Below are 12,524 nucleotides of genomic sequence, written 5' to 3'. Positions count from 1 at the left end.
CCAGAGACAGGGAGAAGGCCCGGGACTCAGATCTGTGGCCACTGCAAAGTTGCCACCCCTGTATTCTGGGGCTTTGGGGCTCATTATCCTCACCTGAAAAAAAAAAAAAAATGAGACGGTTGGCCTAGATCAGGGATTTCAAAATGGTTGGATCCGTTTTACAAAATGGGTGTCCTGGTAGGATTTAAGTTGAAGTTTCCGCTACAAAAAGGAAGATGGAAATCCACAGGACTCAATGCTTCTCACAGCTTTTTCTCTCTAAAATATTCTAATTCGAGATTTTACTTGTCTTTAAGGTGAAGGATGAAACTAAAAGAAGTTTCATCTCCACCCGAGAGAGAGAGAAAGGCATCCTCAGTGCTTGGAGAGCCAGCTGAGGAACTCAGGATCTGTGGAGCTGAATCTTGCCAGCCCACTAACCCCGACCCTTCAGACCCATAGAACTAGTCACCCCCTCCGCTCCCCTGCATCAGCACTTCATGTCTTGCACCAATACCACTGCCATACGGCTACTGGGATAGACTTTGAGATAGGAAATGAGAAGGGCAATACCCAGTCTTTCCCTCTTGTTTTATGTCTTTTCGCCGTGGCGCCCTCTTCAACCAAACTCCATTCAGTATTTCAGTGCTGCTTTCTGGGAGCCTCTTGTCTCAGTAAGAAACCAAAGCTGGTGTTGCACTGTCTCCTGCCGCTTCCTACCTTCATCCTCCATGATCTGCTGAAGCCCCTGGCTGTGTCTTATTCCTACATGAAAGCCCCGTACCCAACACTGTGTCTGGGACATTGTCGTTGCTCAGTAAATGGATGTGGAATTGAATTGCATTCTCAAAAACTGGTCTGACTTTCAAACTCAGTATTCTAAAGCTCACTTTTAAATATATGCACTTTCAAAGAAACATTATGGCTTGGTATAGAGACAGAATTTGTTCAACCATTAAGCAGATGTTGAGTATCAACTATAAGCCAAGTGCTACTCCAAACCAGGGGATCCAGTGGAAGCTAAAACAGATTCAGTCTCCGGTGGAAAGCCATTAGAAAAGAATGACAGATCTGCATACCTAGTGAGAGTTGAAAGGGCCTCTGTGCCCAGAGAGTCCATCTTTCTGCTGTCAGGGCTCACATGCAGAAGCTGAGGCTTCAAGTCTGAAGCCTTAAGAGAGGGGACGTCACCAGCTTTGGTTTCTTACTGAGACAAGAGGCTCCCAGAAAGCAGCACTGAAATATTGAATGGAGTTTGGTTGAAGAGGGCGCCACGGCGAAAAGACATAAAACAAGAGGGAAAGACTGGGTATTGCCCTTCTCATTTCCTATCCCAAAGTCTCTTACAAGTGGCAGAAAAAGCGAGCATTTTGACAATCCAAGTTGCCTTAACCTCTCTGAGAATGTTTTGGGGAATTTTGTTGGTGATGTGTTGAGCTGGAGGTGGCTCTGAGATCACCGATGGTGGGATCCAGAAGGCATGCAAACAACCAGATCTGGAGTTCAGTGGAGGTGTCTGAACCAGAGAGATGGATTTTGGAGTTGATTTTCATGTATGTGCTCCTTGAAGCCATTGGTTTTTGTGATGACATCCAGGGGTGAGAGGGTGTAAAGAGAAGAATGGAGGCACTGTAAGGAAGGAACCATGGGGAGCAGTCTCATAAGAGTGGCCCAGAAGCTAACATCCCTAGGAGAAACATTTCCTCCTCTGTGCTCCTGCAGGGCCTCTCTTGAGCGGCCATTGTGTCACTCCTATCAAACTGCCCAGGGAATCTTTGTTTTGATATATCTCTCCCTCTAACTATTGCAAATTGTTTGATGGCAGGCCAAGACTTAAACCTTCTTTGCATTCCCAGAATCTAGCCCAGTATTTGTTTGAGGAATAAATAATGGGATGAACGAAGTCTAGAAACCACATCCTGTGAGAAGCAGTAAAAAGATCTGTAAATGTTGTCTTGGAGAAGACTTGCTTCAGGGAACCCAGAAGGAGCTGACATATGGAAGAAGACAGAGCACCATCATGTTAATGTGGAAAGAAAATTATTTTAGCTTAACACTGGAGCTGCCCAGTGACGGAATGAGCCATCTGGTGAAGTACTGAGAGCATGTAAGCTGTATTAGTCCATTGTCACACTGCTAATAAAGACATACCTGAGACAGGGTCATTTATAAAGGAAAGAGGTTTAATTAACTCACAGGTTAGCATGGCTGAGGAGGCTTCCAGAAACTTACAATCATGGCAGAAGGGAAAGCAAACGCATTCTCCTTCACATGGAGGCAGGAAGAAGTGCAGAGTGAAGTGGGGAAAAGCCCCTTATAAAACAATGAGATCTCATGAGGACTCACTCTTACAAGAACAACATGGGGAACTGCCCCCATGATCTAATCACCTCCCACGAGGTCCCTCCCCCAACGCATGGGGATTACAACTCAGATTACAATTCAAGATGAGATTTTGGGTGAGGACACAGCCAAACCATATTATAAGCAAACACAGGTGCTGTTCTCCCAGGACTAGTGCATTGAATGGAAGCCTGACCACACCTTTCTAAGGGATGCAGCTCTGAGAGTCTGTGATTCCAACATGGCACGGAGGCAACTCCCTCACCTTTGCCAGTTGACTTCTGAAGGGAAAAATGAAGCCCATCATTAGCAAACAAAGGAGAGATCTCTGAAGGTTGTGGAACTCATTCTATGAAATTTCCAGGCCAGCTGACCCAACTTTTCCCTGAGCATTCGAGGCCCTGAGAATATGGTCCCCGCCAGTCTCTTCAGCTTTCCATCCCACTAAACATCATCATACGAGCATATGTCTACTGACGTATCTCTTCCACTCCCAGCCCTGACTTCCACCTGATGGGAAGCCCTTTGAGAGGCAGGACCAGACCTCAGGTCCTCATGAGGCAGCTGTGCTGCAATGGATAAGAGCACAGTGCCATAGTCATATTATTTTCATTCCTTCGTCTGTGAATTGGACACTTGTAAGACTATTGTGAGGATTAAAGGGTTGATACCCATAATGTTCTAGAATGGAGCAAGTTCTCAAAGCTCATATTATTATATGTGTTTCTTCTGTACCTGGCAAAGTGCCTGTCAATAAAGGTTTACTGAACTTAAAATAAATATACATATATAAACAATTAAGTATGGTTGTTGCCATCACTGACCAATCCAGAAACATTTATTAATCTCTGCTATGCCCCCACTACTTCACTGGATACTGAAAAAACAATACAGCTTTTTATTTCCAAAGATTTTGTAATCTGGTGATAAACACAAATATCATTTTATGAGTTAATAAGTCAAAAAACAAAATCTATCAAAGCCTTATAAAGTAACACATACCAAGCACATACCTTGGATCAAGCCCTGCTAGCTTCATTGGTTATCTTATTTGATCAAGTTTTGAATTATGAGGGACCTTCAATTAATGCTTTGAGAGGGAAAGGGAAAGTCATGTGGGCTTCCTCAATAAAGAAGTGCCCTTAATTTACTTAATATTCTACCAGTTGCCCTGAACTATCCCAACAATTTAAACCAGGCAAGATGGGGACGTGAGGAAAGGGAAACTAAACCCTGGCAATGTGATGCAAATTTAGGGCTTAAACCTTTATAATGTTAGTTCATTTCATCCCAACCTTAAAGCTGTTGAGGAACCCTGGAGACCATCTTCTCATCCTCACCAATGTGAATGAAGATCTATAGAATTAGAAATAAGAGGGAAATGTCAGGGGTCCTGTCCTCTGACCCACCTAGAGCCAGAGAGCACAATGGGCTTGGGCCAGTCACACAGAAAAGATTCCCTGCAGACCCAGCTGCTGATGGGATTATGTGGGAATTCACCATCAATCTCCTCACAAAAGAAAACATAAGCACCATTGATTACCTTCTAATAACTATTTTATTACACATTTTATATTTATGAAAGGGCACTGGGAGAGGGCTGTTACTATTTTTCTAATGCAAAGCAGATGGGCCTGACAGAGGTAAATGGGGCTTTCTGGGTGTGTCCCTGAAAGTTTGTGTTTTCCCAGAAGGTTTTGAGCCAGAGCCAAGCCAGACCCAGAAGTTCCCATCCAACCCTGTCTCAACACATGACTTTCATTAACAAAACTGCTTTGCTCTTTTTTGCAGAAAGTGGCACTATTACTACAGTAACAACATGTCTATTATGGATAATTTACCACCTACGTAGTAGTGAGGAGCACTCAGAAAGGAGAGGGTAGGGACGGAGGAGAACAAAGAAAGGCTGCTCTTGCAAGAAGGCCTAGTCACTGGGGCTGGATGAGAATGCGACAGATCAGATTGCACCTTCTAGAACGATCACCCTGGGCTAATCTACTGCAGAGAGAACTTGGCCCTCAGACAGCTTTCATTCTAATCATGAAACCAGCCCACCCCACTGTGTGCACCTTCTCAATGGAAGCCAGTGCAAGCACCACCAGTCCTTCTAGGCCCACCCTCTGGGCCCCTCTTGGACTCTCTTGCTTTGTTCTTGATTTTGCTTTTTTGCTCTATCCTAAAAGCAGCCCATTCAGCTTCTAGCCTCATGCTCACTTTAAAAAATTTAATTTGCATTTCTTGACTTGGCCATGGTCATGCTGTATACCACTAACAGGTTCTAACACCCCAGTCTTCTCAGGTTGACCCCTGCCTGACTAATACCCTTCCTGTGCCCCCACCCAAAGGTCAGTCTACCTATGTCTTCCAGCCTTTCCTAACTTAGCCTGTTACCTTTGCATGGTAGAAGACACTGATTACCCTCTAACCATATTCACTTCTTAAAGAAATTTTCTTTAGACACTGAAGCGACTTAAACTTTTTATAATCTAAGATGTACCCATCTTGGTGGAGGTGTTTTTCTCTGTATACTTATAATACTTAAGCTTTTAGGTGCATAAAAATTGGCCAGGGGAGAGGCAGAACAATAAATTCCTGAGTACTATCTTCAGAAAATCTGATTCTGTAGGTCAAAATGGGTTTCTTGTGGAGAAACAAAGAAAGAATCTACATTTCTAATGTAGGCAGAACCTGGGGTGTACTTTAAAAAGCACAACCTTGGCTGTGCATGGTGGTTCACGCCAGTAATCCCAACCCTTTAGGAGGCCAAGCCAGGTGGCTCATCTGAGGCCAGGAATTTGAGACCAGCCTAGCCAGCATGGCGAAACCCTACCTCTACTAAAAATACAAAAATTAGCCAGGAATGGTGGCGTACACTTTTAATCCAAGATACTCAGGAGGCTGAGGAATGAGAATCACTTGAATCTGGGAGGCAGAGAGCCAAGATTGAGCCACTGCACTCCAGCCTGTATGAAAGCAAAACCCTGAACAAGAAAGAAAGAAAGAAAGAGAGAAAGAGAAAGAGAGAGAGAGAGAGAAAGAGAGAAAGAAAAAGAAAAGAAAGAAATAAAAAGAAGAAAGAAAGAAAGAAAAAGAAAGAAAGAAAGAAAGAAAGAAAGAAAGAAAGAAAGAAAGAAAGAAAGAAAGAAAGAGAAAGAAAGAAAGAAAGGAGGAAAGAAGGAAAGAAAAGAAGGGAAGGGAAAGGAAGGGGAAGGGGAAGGAAAGAAAAGGAAAACACAGCCTTAAATTGACCTCACTTGCCTTTACCGGTAAGTGGGCAGATGGGAATATAACAACAATCTTTTGCATTTGTACAATGCACAACGCTTTTTAAACATCACAGCCAGCTGTCCTTTCTATCCTCTCTCTTTCTCTCTACTATTAAGGGTACTATTATGTCTATTTTAAAGATGAGGAAAATAAGGCTCAGAGTACGTGAATCTCCCAAATGCCGGTGCTAGAATTCTAGCATAGATTCCTGTCTCCAGTCTGGAGTCTCTCCTCTGAACTCCACACGAATATACCCCAACCTGCTCACTGTCTCTGCTTGAAATAGCTAATAGGTGTCCAATCTTAACAGAACCACAAATAAGCCTCTGTTCTTTTCCCCCAGATGTGTTCATCCTGGTATCTCCATCTGGTTAATGGCAACTCCATCCTTCCATGGTATCAGCCCAAATCCTCCAAGTCATCCTTAATCTGCTGTTTTATAACCCACATCACTCCCTTCCAATATATCCGGAATCAAACTTCTCACCACCTTCCCTGCTACACTCTGTTCCACTATCATTTATGTCCTCACAGGGTTCCCTGCTTTCAGCTCTGCCCTTCTGTCTTAGTCAGCTCTGGCTACCATAACAAAATACTATGGAACGAGTGGCTTCCACAACAGACACATGTTTCTCACTATTCTGGAGGTTGGGAAGTCAAAGCTCAAGACGCCAGCAGCCTCGGTTCCTGCTGCGGGCTTTGGCCTGCAGACAGCTGTCTTCTGTCTGAGTCCTCACAGGGCCCAGCACTGTGGGCTCCTTGTGGACAGAGACCATGTGTTATTCACCTCTGTAACCTTCCAAGCACCTGAGATGGGTTTTTTTCCCTAAGGACACTAACCCCATCATCAGCACCCCGTCTCCATCTAATTCCTTCCCAAAGGCCCCATTCCGATTACTATCACACTGGGGGTTAGGGCTTCAACACATGAATTTTGAGGGGACATAATTCAGTGCATAGCACCCCTGAGGTCCATTCTCAACCCAGTGGCCATAGCGAGTCAGTTGTGTCATGTTCCTTCTATACTCAAAGCCTCCAGTGACTCTCAATCACTCTCTGAGTGAAAACCAAACTTCTTAAAAGGATTACCAGGCACTGAGCCATCCAGCTCTCATCCCTGCCCTCATTTCTCACCACTCTGTCTTCATGCGCTCCAGTTCAGGCACACTTGCCCGCCTGCTCCTCCAACATGCCAGGCACACTCTTGCCACAGGCCTGTCCCACCATCTCTCCCCTTTGCCTGGAGTGCTTTTCCTCCAGAGATCCCTGTGGCTCGCTCTCTCACCTCCTTCAGTTCTTTACTCAAACACCATCAGTCAGGCCTTTCTGAACTTAACCTGCTGCTCTCCACCTCCCACAGGCATACACATTCATGCACATACATATGCCCTTTCCCTCTTTATTTTCCTCCACTACTATCAACCCCTCATGTAGTATGTGGTTTGTTTAATTGTTTTCTTCCTGGTCTTTCTACCAATTCCAGGCCATCAGCTTCATGAAGATATGGACGTGTGTTGTTCCTCACCATCTTCCCAGGGCCAGGAACAACCTGGCTGACAGCAGGCACTCACTCAGTAAATATCTCCTGAATGAATAACTAAAGAATAACCCAGGTCTTGACCAGCAGCTTCTCTGCCTGCCGCTGTCCCTCTGTCACTTTTACAAGGGCAGCACCCTCTCACTGCCCCTGAAGCAAATGCTTAGGAAAGAACCTACTCTGAGCCCTTGACTGTGGGCTCCTTGCAGACGGGGATCATGTGTTATGATCCTCTGTATCCTTCCAAGCATCTGAGATGGGACCCAGTCCCCATTAGGTGCCTGAAAACTCTATGTTGCAGTGCTGAATGTGACTTTTGTCAGGTTATTTGCATTAGAATATAATTTCTTGCCCTAAATGAAAATCTACCCTCTGTTGGAAGAACCTCAAGCCACGGAAATAAGGTGGGAGATGGTCCCACAGTGACATGAGAGGCAGTTTTTGTTGGGAGCCCATAGTGAATTCAGAAATGTAGAGAAGAGTGTAGCCCCAGGGATACTGGGCTTTGAAGCCACGCAGGGTGTGAGTCCGGCTCCACCCACTTGTACTCTAGTCACACTTCCAGTCAATTTCCAAGCTTCAGTTTTCTTGTCTATAAATAGAAACAATCCCTCCCTCATAGACTGAGAGCATTAGGAAGCAAACTTATATAAAGACTAGCACTGAATAGGCACACAGTAAATGGGAGTTTTACTACATTCTGGTCCCTGACTTTAAAAATATAATCTAATTAGAGGGAGAAGACTAACATACAAGAAACCATTTAAGAAAAATGCAAGTCAGGGCTTGGCCCAGGGCTAAGTAGGTTGGTGCTCGCCAGAGGAGCTGCAGGAGTTTGGAGGGCAGCAGCAATTTGGAGGGTATCTTGGAGGACATGGGACCTCTTTGGCCCTCAAAGTGGGAATTTGGGAAGCCAGAGAACGGAAAGGTCTCTGGCCCAGGCCACAGTAGGACAACATTATTCATGAAGAGGACCATTTGGGAAAGTGAGCATTAGGAAAAAAAAAAGTATGGCTGCTTCAATACAGAAAGGGTTCGAGAAAAAAAAAAAATCAGCACCGAAATAATTTTTTTTTCCAAACGGAAGTCAAGACTAAAATAGGAAAAAATACGAATACTCAGATCATGAAGGCTATATTACAGCTGTTCTCAGAGCAAGGGTTGAAGATTTTACCCTGAGCATCCTGGCAACCAACGGAGAAAGGAAACTAAAGGCAGTTCTGAAGTGTCTTTATGTCAAAGAGAAGTAAAAACACACACTGTTTTTCAGAAGATGAAATATTTTTTCCTATTATTAGACTGTAACACTTGGACTTATTTCAAACAAAGTTTTAAATCTTCAACAAGATTCATTATATAGAATGAGGTCTACAAGGCTAATGTTGGAGAGTTTTTCTATAAAAGATGAAAATATTGCTCAAAATCCAGCAGGACAGAGAAGACAAGATGACACAGCCTCAGGTCCATCTTTCTGATGTTTGGGATTAGGTTGGCCCCAGCGGAGCTGCATTGCCCACTTCTCTTCCTTAAGTGCCACTCCTCCATAAGCACTAGTGTTGAGCTTTTTGGAGGCTTCCTGCTGCTCTTTCCACAAAAGTCCAGTCTCCCTACCATGCCTGCAAAGATCAGCACAGTCTGGCTCCTGCTCACCTTTCCAGGGCCTTCTTCCCACCACTCAGCACCACCACACTCCAGCCACACTGGCCTTCGGAAAAGATACCAAACTCCCACCCCCTTGTATTTGCTCACTCTCAGAGAGGGTTACTTCCTGATCTTTCCATGTGCCTGCTGCCCCTTTATTCTGCAGGTCACAATTCACAGTCACTTCCTCCAAAGAGTCTGACCACTTCTCTAAGACAGGCCTCTCCATCATTCTCCAGCTCACCTGTCATGGCCAATCACAATCTGCATACTATTTATGCATTTATCCATGTATTGGTGTCTCCCCATCAGAATGGAATTCAATAAAGATCTTACCTGCTTTTTCTCCATCCTATCCCTAGCACCTGGCATAGCACCTGACATACAAGTACTTAACACAGATTTATTGAACAAATGAAAAATGCAGTGTTCTCCAGTGAGAGCCTGGAGGGCAGCTGTTTCAGCATTGAATCTTGGTTTAAAAGATCTAACCATTCAAGAAGAGACCCTTCCAAGGAAATCAAGGAACCCAAAAACAACATTCACTCCAAGGAGAGTTAGCCAACTCCAGCACAAAGATAGCTCACAGATCCCCTCAGATGAGGTCAGATTCCTCTCAAGAACTAGTTCTGGATAGAGCCAAGTTTGCTCTTCACTGCAGTCTTTGGCAGGGGTTGGGGTGGGGGGTGCAGCCCTCAGAAGGACAGTGAGATTCTTTTCTTCTAGCCCTTCCAATCCAATCCCCAAAGAAAAGTATCCACAGCAGGATGAAAACTATCTCTATTCCAAAGACACCAAAGAGTACTACATGGTGTAACAAAATTAAATAGAGACACTGTCTGGATATGAATGAAAAAAAAAAATTCCCTCACTTGGCCCTTTTCTGGTACCAGGGTCTACTGACATTAATATGCAGGTAAGGGCAGCAGCCTCTCTTGAAGCAAAGCTTCTACCCTGGCCCCGCAGAGAGGAGCATTAGGAAAGGCCACCCACCGGTGTCGGCTGTCCAGCCTAAACTGAAGGCTTATTATCACACCCCAGTCCTCTCTGTTCTCTTTGGTTTCCTCTTTCTTTCCCACACTCTTCCACAGCTCCAAATGGGACACCTGGTGTCTACACCCAAATTCCTACTCTCCAGTCTGTCCTTCTCTCTGCAGCCACCTGGAGCTAGGACCGCAGCCCAGAAAGTTCTCCAACTGGAAACCAGGGTGATGTGGTCAGAGAGTTAATTCCTGCTTGGCCACTCTCAAGCCCTGGGACCCTGAGTAAAGCTCTTTCTTTGCCTTAGTTTAGGCACCTATAAAATAAGTAAACTGTTCTCATTCATGTACTGCCTTCTGGTAGAATGATTTCTACCATTCCTTCCTATTACCCATTGTATTTTTTAAAAATATAATTATCCAGTGTTTGTCTTTATGCTTACACATTTGTTAACACATATCTGTGAAGTCGTAAGTATGCCATGTATGTTTTTGTAATGTACATTCAAAATAAATAATATTAAAAAATTACTCCATCTACTACTAAAAGTTATCTTGTAACTCTCATGAGAAAGTTCCTCCAGGAAGACAAAAAGCCTGTGCAAAGACCTTGAGGAGAGAGAAACACAGGCGTGTAGAGACCTATGAGGCATTAAAAAGAGCAGGAGAGTGGTTTCTGTGTGTGTGACTGTGTGTGTGTGTGTGTGTGTGTGTGTGTGTGTGTGGTGGGGGTGGTGGGGGGCGGAGGGGATGATGAGGACTAAAGATGTCCAAGTAAGTTGGTCACAGAGCAACATGGAGGTGAGCTAAGGGGACTTGAACTTCATCTATTGACCAGGCATGAAGAGCGTTAAACAATAGGGCACTAAGCAGAGAGAACTTCCTGGCAACTGATGAGTGATGCATTAAAGAGATGGGAAACCCCTGCAACCACCGTGAAAACTGCTTCAAAGGCAATTCATCCCAATTAGCCTGGGTAAACAACCAACATTTCATCATCTCTATGATGTGAATTTAAATTTGAATGTTTCATTTGTTGAACAACACTGTTAACTGACATGACCTAATTGGCATTTACCACTTCCAATAACGTCAGAATACACTTGCTTTTCAAAACACACGGAACATTAATTAAATAGATCATATGCTGGGCTATAAAGCAAGTCTCAATGAATTCAAAAGAAATAATGAATTTAGAGTGCATTCTCAAACCACACTGGAATTAAATTAGAAATAAGTAACAAAAGACATCTAGAAAATTACTAAATGTTTGTAAATTATTACTAGCTAATCCAGAGGTTTAATGAGAAATCAAAAAAGGGAAAAATATTTTAATTTAAATTATAAGAAAACATAATATATAAAAATTTACAGGATTCCACTAAAACAGTCCTTAGCAGAGCCCACGGCAACAGGGCAGAGCCCACGGCAGCAGGGTGGAGCCTCGGCAGGCAAATAGTGACTGGACTGCCCCCTAGCTGGGCAGGACAGTGCAACAGATACTCATAAGGAAAGTCCTAACTCCCCGAGACAGAGCATCTGAGGAAAAAAAAGGGGTTTTATGAGTTCTGCTGCAGCAGACTTAAACGTACCAGACTAACTGCCCGGAATGATCAATGGAGATCTCAGCTCAGCACTTGAGCTCCTATAAAGTACAGACCGCCTCCTCAAGCAGCTCCCTGACCCCTGTATATCCAAAGAGTCACCACAAAAAGACTGATCAGACTGACATTTGTCAGGCATCACTCTGGGACAAAGATAGCAGAAGAAGAAACTGGTAGCATCCCTCACTGTTCCGCAGCTACTACAGGTGTACCCCAGACAAGCAGGGCCTGGAATGGACCTCAGCAGTCGTACAGCAGAGGGGCTAGACTGTTAGAAGGAAAACTAAGAAAGAGAAATGCTTCATCATCAACAATCTGGGCGTCCACTCAGAGACCCATTCAAAAACTCAGCTACTACTCAGAGGACAGGTGGATAAACCCACAAAGATGGAAATAAACCAGTGCAAAAAGGAGGAAAACACCCGAAACCAAAACACCTCGCCTCCTACAAAGGAACAAAACTCCTCACCAGCAAGGAAACAAAGCTGGATGGAGAATGAATGTGATGAAATGAAGGAATCAGACTTCAGAAGGTGGGAAATGAGAAACTTACGTGAGCTAAAAGAACATGTTCTAAATCAATGCAAAGAAACTAAGAACCTTGAAAAAAGATTCAAGGAAATGATAACAAGAATGGACAACTTAGAGAAAAATAGGAAAGAATTGAAGGAGCTGAAAAACACAACACGAGAACTTCATGAAGCATGCACAAGTCTCAACAGCCAAATGGACCAAGCAGAAGAAAGGATATCAGAAGTCGAAGATTAACTCAATGAAATAAAATGAGAAACTAAGATTAGAGAAAAAAGCGCAAAAAGGAATGAACAAAGTCTCCAAGAAATGTGGGACTATGTGAAGAGATCTAATCTATGTTTAATAGCTGTGCCTGAATGTGACGAACAGAATGAATCCAAGCTGGAAAATACTCTTCAGGATATTATCAAGAAAAATTTCCCCAACCTAGCAAGGCAGGCCAATATTCAAGTCCAGGAAATACAGAGACCACCACAAAGAAATTCCTCAAGAAGAGCAACCCCAAGGCACATAATCGTCAGATTCGCCAGCGTTGAAATGAAGGAGAAAATACTAAGGGAAGCCAGAGAGCAAGGTCGGGTCACCCACAAAGGGAAGCCCATCAGACTCACAGCAGATCTCTTGGCAGGAAATCTACAA

General features: G+C 43.9%; 1 protein-coding gene and 1 pseudogene across 2 annotated transcripts in view; one reads left to right on the top strand and one right to left on the bottom strand.

Moving 5' to 3' along the window:
• The window catches only part of RAB28 (RAB28, member RAS oncogene family), a 303,321-nt gene that overhangs the window by 120,996 nt on the left and 169,801 nt on the right, over positions 1–12,524 (bottom strand). The window lies entirely within an intron of this gene.
• The window catches only part of LOC100403885 (heat shock protein HSP 90-beta pseudogene), a 34,751-nt pseudogene continuing 23,667 nt past the window's right edge, over positions 1,441–12,524 (top strand).

Source organism: Callithrix jacchus, chromosome 3 (assembly GCF_049354715.1).
Source record: "Callithrix jacchus isolate 240 chromosome 3, calJac240_pri, whole genome shotgun sequence".
NCBI classification, from domain to species: Eukaryota; Metazoa; Chordata; class Mammalia; order Primates; family Cebidae; genus Callithrix; species Callithrix jacchus.
Note: the sequence above shows the minus strand (reverse complement) of the source record. Positions and strands in the feature narration are given on the sequence as shown.